Source organism: Chiloscyllium punctatum, chromosome 35, assembly GCF_047496795.1.
Source record: "Chiloscyllium punctatum isolate Juve2018m chromosome 35, sChiPun1.3, whole genome shotgun sequence".
NCBI classification, from domain to species: domain Eukaryota; kingdom Metazoa; phylum Chordata; class Chondrichthyes; order Orectolobiformes; family Hemiscylliidae; genus Chiloscyllium; species Chiloscyllium punctatum.
Window position 1 is genome coordinate 63,173,780 of NC_092773.1, and position 10,704 is coordinate 63,184,483.

A 10,704-nucleotide genomic window follows, 5' to 3' on the forward strand; every position below is an offset into this window, starting at 1 on the left:
TAGACACCTCATGTACAATTATTTTTAATGGACACATGTTTAAAAGGGATTTGAGACAAATGTATCCAGTTTTAAGAAGGGCACTGATTATGGTGTATTCAGAAGTTGCATTGAGGCTGAGAAGAAATCTGGGATATGATAGTGGTGGTACTGGGCAGGATTGTTGAGTGGGGCGGATGTGACAATGTAAATCTGCGCAGGACTAAAAGGGTTATGGTATTTGAGAAGAGTCTGCTTCCTCCTCGCATATCAATGAGTAATTTCTAAATATTAATTTGCTCATTATAATTAATAATGGATGGATTTTTTGTCTGGGACTAAAGACGTTGCTTTTCACTTTTCCATAATTTACATATCATGAGCAGAAGTTCAGTTCAAACGGATTTAATGCACACATAGAATAACTTACTCGGAACGCCAAATATCGCGAGGATGGGATAGTAACCAGCTTGAAGAATCCAAAGGATATGTTTGATCCGCGATGGTAATGATATCCAAGGCCGAGAAAGCCAGTAAAGACCCCAGGATAAACTCCTGTCCGTTATTGTCGCATTCCAGTCTATTATTCTCAGGTTGTAATCCATTGTTGGAACGTTCCAGTCCAATGTTCTCAGACTCTGAACTCTTCTGCCTGCCACTCCCGGAGCTGCTGGCCCTGTTAGTGATGTCGGTGATGTGCCCGCTCATAATGTGGGATAACACATTGAATGGAGCCCATTTATCATTAAACGATGGAAAGCCTCCCTTAGGATCATTAGAATCCACGGAGATTATCATTAATCACAGTCGCTGAACAAATATCTCCAGCTAACTACTTTTAACTCAATCCTTTTTTTATTCAAAATAGCGTTTAAAATTTTCTCATCCGGCATGGGATATGTGGGATGATTGGGGAAAGGAATGTTGGATGTGGTAGACCAATTGTGTGTCATTATTCAATCTGCCATGGAAATGGGAGTAATGCCAAGAAATGACAGAGCATTAACAAGTGTCTCCGTTTATATATGGAAACATAAAAACTGTAACCACTGGTCAGTGATTATAATGTCAGTAAAACATTGATAGCACTTTTATAGTCCATAATCCGACGGGAAAACGTGCCTTAGAAAACATGGATCATAACAAACAAACAACATGGATATGTTAACAGAGAATTGTATGTGACAAACGCAATTCAGATTGTTATTCGAGGATCAGAGAGGGCAATTGAGGGTCGTGCTGTTGATGTTACCGATGTCAATTAATTGTGATGAAGTACCATTTCTTGGACTTCAATTACAGTGTGATTATAACATTGGGGAGGAGTCAGAAAAAAGAAAACAGAGGTTTCGGGACATGTTGCTGAGACTTAGGTGATGTGACATGGCATTTTCCAGTCATCAGTAATGGGATGTTAATCTTTGTAATTCTTATGAAGATCAGATTCCAAGATACATCTACAATGGGAAAAGTGGACAACCAATGTTATCCAGAAGACAAGAAGGCATAGGAGCAAATATTTGGCCATTTATCCCATCGAGTCTACTCCACTATCCAATCCTTGCTGTTAATCTTTTAACCCCAATTTCCTGATTTCGCTCCGTGACCCTTGATCCACTTTAAAACAAGAATCTTAACAATCTCAGTCTTTGATACACTCAATAACTTGGCGTCTGCAGCCTTCTGAGGCAATGAAAACCATAGATTCCCCACTCTCCAGCTGAAGAAGTTTCTCCTTATTTCTATTGTTTAAAAAATCTTAGCTTTACTTTGAGCAATGGGCTCCTAGAGTCTACTACCACTGGAAAAATCTTCCCAACATCCACTCTGTCCAAGTCATTCAATATTCTGCAAGTTTTAACTCGATCCCCTCCCCTCCACATCCTTCCAAAAGCTATCAAATAGCTGAACCCTCAAATGTTCCTCATATGTTAAGCTTTTCATTCATGTGACCTTTCTCCTGTATTTGCTCTGAATACACTACGAGGCCAGTGATCCTTCCTGAGATATAAGGCCCAAATCTACGCACATTACTTAAAGTAGGCCCGGCCAGAGCCCGACACATTCTCAGACGTATATCACTGCTTTTATATCCAAGCATTGTTGAAATAAATACCACCATTGTAATGCCTTCGTAACTACTAACAACCTGCAAGTTTAGCTTGCAAGATTCCTGGAGTAAAACACAAATGTCTCTTTGCATGTCAGAACACTAAATTTAGTCCCCATTTAGAAAACATTCCCTGCCGCTATTCTTCTTACCAATGTACATGATCTCACACGTTCCCACGTTGTGCCCCATCTCCCAGTTCTTTGCCTACTAACCCGACCGTCTAAATTCTTCTGCAGGAGACAGTGAGGGATGCAGATGCTGCAGGTCAGTGTCAAAAAGTGTGGTGGTGCGAGAAAAGCACAGCCAATCAGGTGGCAACCAAGGATATGGGGACTTAACGTTTCAGGCATAAGCTCTTCATCAGGAATAAGCGGGAGAGCTGGGCAAAAGGGGAATGAGAAATAAATGTGAGGGGTTGTGGATGTGGGAGAAGTTAGCTTGGAAATGCGATAGGTAGGCGAAAGTTCGGATGATAGTGATAGGTCAGAGTGGAAGGTGGAGTAGATCGATGGGTAGGAAGATGGACATGTAAGACAGTTCAACAGAGCAATGCCGAGCTGGAGGGTTAGACCTGGGAAAAGATGGGAACGGCAGATGAGGAAACCTGCCAAATTGACATTGATGTCGTGTGGTTGGAGGGTCCCAAGGCGGAAGATAAGGCATTCTTACTCCAGACGTTGGGTGACTAGAATTTTGTTAGTGGAGGAAGTCAAGAACTTGTATGAAATTGGCGGAGTGGGAGGGCGAGCTATACTGTGCTGTCACAGGACAGTGGAGTGTGAGTCGGTGCAAGACATATTCCTTGAACCGTTCTGTAAATTGACGTCCTGTCTCCCCAAAGTAGAGGAGACTGGGAACAACGCACACTGTATATGAGATGTTTGGATGCACTGGGAAATCTCTGCTGGATGTGTAAGGATCCTTTAGGGTCTTGGATGGAAGGGAGGGGGAGGTGTCGGCGCAGATTTTACACCTCATGTGATGACAAGGGCAAGTGCCGATAGTGCAGGCTGGCTTTTTGGAGGGCATGAGTCTTCCATGGAATGTTCTCTGCAGAATGCTGATCGTGGTGTGGAGGGGAATGTATCTCTGGTGGTATTCTTACTGTAGGTGGCAGAAATAGCTGAGGATGATGCATTGTATCAGGAGCTTGATTGGGGTTTGGGGGGAAGGTGAGGACCAGGGCTGTCCTACCCTTATTGTGGTCGGAAGGATGCTGTGCATTTTCAGAAGTGAGGGAAGTTGGGGACATGCGCTGGAGCACCCTTCTGCAGGCTGTCCTCCTCTTCAATGTTACTTGTCCCTCGACTTATCTGAAAACTTAGCCAGAATGCCCTCAGTTCATTAATCTACATCACTAATACATAAAGTGAAAAGTCTTGGTCCCCACACGAGTCCCCACTGTCACCGGTTGCCATTCTGAGAAGGACCCCTTTTTCCCTACTCTCTGCTTTCTGCCAGACGTCGACGTTTCTTTCCATAGTATTACCTTGCCTCTAAAACCATGGGCCCCCTGTGTGGCATCTTGCCAAAGGATTCTTGACGTCCCGGTGAATCGCATCCATTGATCCTCCATGATCTAATCTGCTCGTTACGTCCACAAGTAATTCTGGCAAATATGTGGAGCATAGCTTCCCATAATTAAACAATGATGATTCTGTTCAATTTGATCAAAGTATTCAGAAATCGCATCCTTCATGATTGTTTCCAGGATGCTACCAGGACTACGTTTAGGCTAATTATTTTTTAATTTTGCATCTTCTGCCTTAGTCCATTGTTAAACTGGGTGTCACGTTCGCGATTTTCCAGTCCCCTTGGACGTTTACTGATTCTAGTAATTCCTAAAAGATTAGCATTAACGCTTATGACGCGTCTTCAGCTGTCTCCATTCGGTCTCGAGGTGTTGTCCATCTGGTCCATGTTATTTATTCACATTCAGGTAATTCCGTTTACTATCACATTCTCCATGGTAATGACCATTACATTCAACTCTGCCTCCTCATTCTCTTGAGTTTTGGGGGGAAAATATTCAAATCTTCCACCGTGAAAACTGATGCAAACTTCCTCATCGTTGTGTTTGTTGACCACTACTGTCTCTCCAGCATCATCTTCCAGCGGCCCAATTCCACTTTTGCAGCTTCTCTATCCAAAGAATCTCGAACAGTCTTCCTCTATATTACTGGATTGCTTACCCCCATATTTAGTCTCCTCCCTCCTTTTTTGTTGCCCTCTGTTGGTCTTTGTAAACTTCCCAATTCTATGTTACTCCACTGTCCGTTGCCACATTGCGTACAATCTATTCTCCTTTTATTCTATCTCTGACTTCTCGAGTCAGCTATTTTTGCCCCATGCTCTATGTAACATGCCTCGTTTTCCTCGTTATAAGTCTCTGTTGTGCCTCCTCAATTACTCCTAGAACCATTGCAACTCCAATAACTTTCCTGTTCGGCTGCTTTCCCAATCAATTCAAAACAGCTTTTGCCTTATATTTCTGTAGTTGTCTTTGGACAACTGAAACATAGTTACCGCTAATTCTCTTTTCATCCTGTCAAATCGCAAAGTAAATTCAATCACATTATGATTATTGCTTTCGACATTTTCCTTCAACTTAAGCTTCCTTGTCTACTCTGCCTCATTAAACAACGCTAGATCCAGAATTGCCTGTTCCCTCGTGGGCTGCACGGCAAGAAGCTCCAGAAATCCATCTTGTAAACATTCCACAAACTGTTTTTCTTACAATCCACTACGGTTACGACTTGCAGTAAACTATCCTGCTTAACTTAAAACCAACATCGCAGGAACATTTATCCAGTTACGTAATGTGTTAAAAAAATCAAGTGGCTAAGAACTATGTAAATTAACACCTTTATTCTGACAGGACAGCAGAGAATAATTAAGTTGACACTGCTTATAGTTTCTTCCTCTCGAATATCTTTTACATTCTGTTCTGTCATACTAGCCCAACAAAATTCGCAATACGATTTACAAAACATCAATTCTTATCTCAAAACCAGGCAGCTGTAACTTGTTGTCTTTGGATTTTCCTGTGTCTTCCTTTTTCCTTGATAGTAAGTTCTGCGTCACAGGTGACTGATCGAAAAGGTACTTTTAAGGGATTTTTTTTCAAGCCCTCTGTTACATGCTCAGACATTTGACTTCTCCTCTCAAATGTTCACAGTCTAATACTCCAGAACATCAGATTGTGTAATTGTCTTAACAAATTGTCAATATGCACAATTCAAACTTGATAGAAAATTGGTATTTTTCGGGGTATAATTTAAACTGGCCTAGTTCGAGTTCATATTTGTCTCCAAGGCAACAAATTAATCGAATTTTTCAATCCGATGTGGCATTGTTGCCTTATTGAGTAGTGTTGGTGCTGTGTCCGGTGGTTCTGCTGCATTCAACTCTCTTAAAAAATACCTTCATTTTAAAAAACATCTACCCCTTAAGAAAATAACGACGATCAAAATGAAAAATGGCTTCTTTTTCTCTAACTTTAAGCACATAACCCGAACATACACAAAAATTTCATTTAAGTTCACCTTATTTTTTTTCCCAAATCTTTAAATAAAGTCACATCTCATCGACACTCTGTCAGTTGAACTCCTGATTACGCGTCTGCACTTATATTCTTCTGACCAGTAACATACACACTTTTTAAAGTAAAAGTCTGTCACATAAGTCTCCAATGAAATAGTCTCATATTCTTAACCTTATTACGTTCTAAGAATGGAAGCGGATTGTGGTCAGTGTACACAATCGTTTCTGACACATTGTTCATGACATACACATTAAAATGTTCTCAGGTCAGTACCAAGCACAATAGTTCCTTTTCTGGTGTGGAGGATTTGTACTTGTGGATGTTGATCTTCAAATAGGAAACAACTGGCAGTTCAATCCCATCCTTACTTTACTGGACGAGCACAGCTCCAAATCCAATGTCACAAACATCGATGGTGACTTTAATCATTTTGAAAAGCTTGCTGTAGCTAAAACTGGTTTAGCGGACAAGTTCGACTTCAAATGGTTGAATGCCTCCTGACATTGTTCTGTCCATCGAAACTTTGTGTTCGTATTCAGCAAATAGGTGAACGGTACCATTATACTGCTGAAGTTTGGTACAACCCTCTGAAAGCATCCGCGGAGTACTAAGAATCAAAACACTTCTTTCTTCGAAATTGGTCGTGGAAATTCCTCGATGGCATTCGTCTTTGTGTTTCGTGGGCTCAAGCTGACATGACCGATGTTATGAACCAAAAACGTCACTTCTGCTTTCGCGAATTCCATTTCAATTAAGTTTATCACTCCGTTTGTTTCTGGTAGTCGTTCAAAAAGCTCTGCCAACTGTACCAATCGATCTTTCCAGGACTTATCACTACGTTGTCAAAATAGACTGCACACTTTCTTAGCCGAGCCACAATTCTGTTCATGAGCCTTTGGAATGTGCCGAGCGCATTCAGCAATCCAAAGGTCATCATTTTAAAATCAGACAACGTAAATTTGGAGTTTCAAACGCAGAAATTTTCATTTGCCAACTCTCATAAAGGTAACGAATATTAACCAAGCATTAAGTCTAAATTGCTGATACAGTTGGCTTCACCAACTTTCTCAATGCAGATCGCCAATCTAGCAATTCGATATAAGTGCAATGTTGGAATGGTGTTGACCTTCCGATCATATATGCAAAATCTTTGAGACCCGATAGTTTGAGAACGAAGACGATCTGCCAGCCTCATTCCTTTTGGCTTGTTTCAATGATGTTCTCGTCGAGTTTGGCTTCCACCTCCAAGTGGACCTGCCTGGCTTTGAGAGCATTAATCCGATAGGAGTGTTGTTTTATCAGAGCACTATACACTATGTCTACTTTATGTACAATAGCATTAGTCTTCCCCATCTGATCCTTAGAAATGTCCTTGTTCTCTCGTAACAATTGTTTCAATGTCGTTCAGAGCTCCTGAGACCAATAGTTTGCTGATCTATCCTACACCCCAAGGACTTTTTCATTTTGAAATCTTTTTGAGGCATCTCAAAATCAATATTATTTGGACTGGCTTTCTCACTCTGTCCCTCCAGTTCTTTGTCTCTCATATAATGATGTTTCAACATGTTCACATGATATACCCGATAACATTTTTTTCCAACTGGCATTTTTACTAAATATTTCACCTGACTCAACTTTACCTCAATTTAATAGGAACCACCATATCTGGCATTGAATGGATCTCTTATCGCGGATAACTTTGTGCACACGTTTTCCCCTTGGGAGAACGTCCGTGTCGCAGAGCTTCTAATTGCCACTTGCTTCATACTATACGGCGCCTTTTCCACTGCTTGTTAGCTAACTAACCTACTCGGTTTAATCTCTCCCTCACCTCCGACACATAACCGCAGTGTGAAATCTCCTACTTTGCTCCTGTCAATTTTTTCTTTCATTAATTTAACTTCATGTCTAATGTCAACTTAAAGGGAGTCAACTGAGTAGATTATTTTAGGGCATACCTAATGGCAAGCAAAACGAATGGAAGACCTGAATCCCAACAATTCGGGTAATCCTGACATGATGCTCTCACCATGGTCTTCAAGGTCTGATCCTACAATGCCCAAGCACCTTTCGATTCAGAATGATATGCTCTGGATCGACAGGCCATCGTCGACTGCGCACTGTGTAATGATTGGGCGTGGTTCAGAACGTGCTCGACCCCAGTACCAGCTAAGATCACAATGAAGGACCCACATTCTTATCATTGTCCCTTCCTTGAGGCACAGTGACGCTCACGTTAAATCAATTTTCGTCAACTCTCTCTGTTCTCTGTCTTTAGCGCTCTTTCTTTCTCTCTCTTTCTCTCTCTTTCCTTATGGGGGTATAACTTCAAGACACTTTAAAGCAACAGAACAAACGCACCCTGCACCAAGTGCACTGCGAAATAGTAAGAATGTAACACTGGGTGGAACCACTCGATTGTAAGTCGTGGTTAAATAATTGTCTGTTACACCTCATCTCTTGTCATAAAATGAGTATCTTATCCAATTGTCAAGCTCACCCTGAATCCAATGTGATCTAACTTTAACAATTAGTCGACCATGCAGAACCTTGTCAAAGCCTTTATTAAAGTCAAAGTAAACAATGTTCTGGTCACGTTGATCTTGTTTATTTCATCAAAAAACTCAATCAAATTCGTCAGACTCTATTTCCTTGCGCAAGACAATGCTGACGATCCTTGCTCATCATTTGCCTCTCCAAATGCAATCTTTCAGAATCACCTCCAAAAACGTACCCAACACCAAAGTCGGACACACAGGGCTATAGTTCCTCAACTTCTCCTCCAACTTCCTTAAATTAAGGCACAGCGTTAATCGCTCTCCAGGCAGCCAGAACCTCACCAACATTTATAGGTAATACCCATATTCATGCAAGGAGCCCAGGAAATTTCTCCATTAGTTTCGACGATATCATGGATATGCTAAACCACGTAGCAAAGATTTATTCACCTTTATTCATATTTTTAAGACCTGCAGCCCGTCCTCTGCTACACTGTGAACTGTTTTCAAAAGAATACTATTGATTTGCCTAAGTTCTCCAGCTTCCTTCAGTCCAACTTGAACGGAACAGGTGATTATGGGGGACATTAACTTACCCTATGTTGATTGGAAATGCTGTACCATTAGTACATCGGATCGATCAGCTTTTGTCCAATATATTAAGGAGGGTTTCCTGACACAGTATTTCAAAGGACCGACAATAGTGGATACCACACGAGATTTTGATGCTTAGTAATGTACCAAACCAGGTGTTTGATTTAGTCATAGGTAACCACTTTGGTGAAAGTGACCACAATTCGATTATGTTTCGTTGAGCGATGCAAAAGGATATGTACATGCCACAGAGCAAGAGTTATGGATGGGAGAAGGGCAATTATAATGCGATTAGGCAAGACTTAAAAGGCATAGACTAGAGTAGCAAAATGCAGGGGGCGGAGACAATCGAAATGTGGAGATGATTTACGGAAAATATATTGCATGTCCTTAATAGGAATGTTCCGGTCATGCAGGGAGGACGTGATAAGGCAAGGGAACTGTAGTTTCCTGAAGAAGTTTTATCTCTTCTTAAATGGAAGAAGGAGACTTATGTGACGATGAGATGGGATAGTTCACAGGAGGTGATGGAGAGTTACGGTTTTGCTGGGAAGACTTTGAAGAGAGAATTAAGAAGAGCAAAAAGGGGACATGAGTAGTATTTAGCAGGTAGAATAAAGGAGAACCCTTCAGCTTTATTTAGGAATGTGAGGAATGAAAGGATGACTACAATTGGAATCGGGACAGTCAAAGACAGAAGTGGTATATTGTGGTTGGACTCGGGGGAGATTGGAGAGGTACTAAACGAATATTTCTCATCAGTTTTCAGTCAGCAAATGGATAATATTAACGAGAACAAGAATGAGATGTGAGATATTAGACTCGAAAGGATCGAAGTTAGTGAGGGGGAGGTGTTCTCATTATCGAAGGAGTGAAAGCAGACAAGTCCCCTGCACCAGATGGGGTTTATCTGAGGATTCTATGGGAACCTAGAGAGGAGATGTTGGAGCCTTTGGCTTTGATCTTTCAGTCGTCATTATCTACACGCTAATGCCAGAGGACGGAATGACTGCAAATGTTGTGCCCTTGATCAAGAAGGGCAGTAGAGATGGCAGAGTCAACAATAGACCAGTGAGCCGTACGTCTGTTGTACGAAAGTTTTGGAAAGGATTACGAGAGATAGGATATATAGTCATCTAACAAGCAAAAATTTGATTAGGGATAGGCAACATGAATTCGTCAAGGACAGGTCATGTCTCTCAGACCTCAATGAGTTTTTTGAGAAGGTGACCAAGAATGTGAATGAGGGTATGGCAGTTGCTGTGGTTTATATGGGCTTCAGTAAGGCCTTTGATAATGTTACACATGTTAGACTGTTGGAGAAAATACAGAGGCAGGAGATCAATGCTATTGGACTGTGTTATTGAACTGATAACTGTGTTTCTGTTATTTTCCAGCTTGATAGAACTGGTTGTAAACTTTTACATTTTAACTTTTTATACTCTTTTACTTCTTTGTAAAATGATTCAGTACCTTTTGTGGGAGGGAGAGGTAGATAACTTAGAACATAATATGGAGACTTGTAAACTTTTCATTGTCCTCGTGTGACCTCATGTAACAATAAACCTCGGTATTCAGCCCAATGGGTCTGCTCCAGCATTTAATCACGGCTGACGAGTTTCTAATCATCAGATACCCTGTTCCTCCGCATAAGCCTTGAACCCCTGGATACTCAAGAACCTCTCGGTTTTTGTCTTAAATATACTCAAAGAAATCGACCCCATAGCCTTCTGTGGCATTGAATTACATGAATCAGCACTCTCTAGTTGAAGGAATGTCTCCTTATCTCTGTTCTAAAACTCTTCGTTTTACTTTAAGGCTGTGTACTCAGGCCTTAGATTCTCCTACCAATGGAAACATTTTATCAACTTTAACTCTGTCCAGGTCATTCTCCATTGTATATTTTGTTCAGTTCGAACGCCCCTCATCCTTCTAAACGTCATTGAATATAGATTCAGAGTCCTCAAATGTTCCTC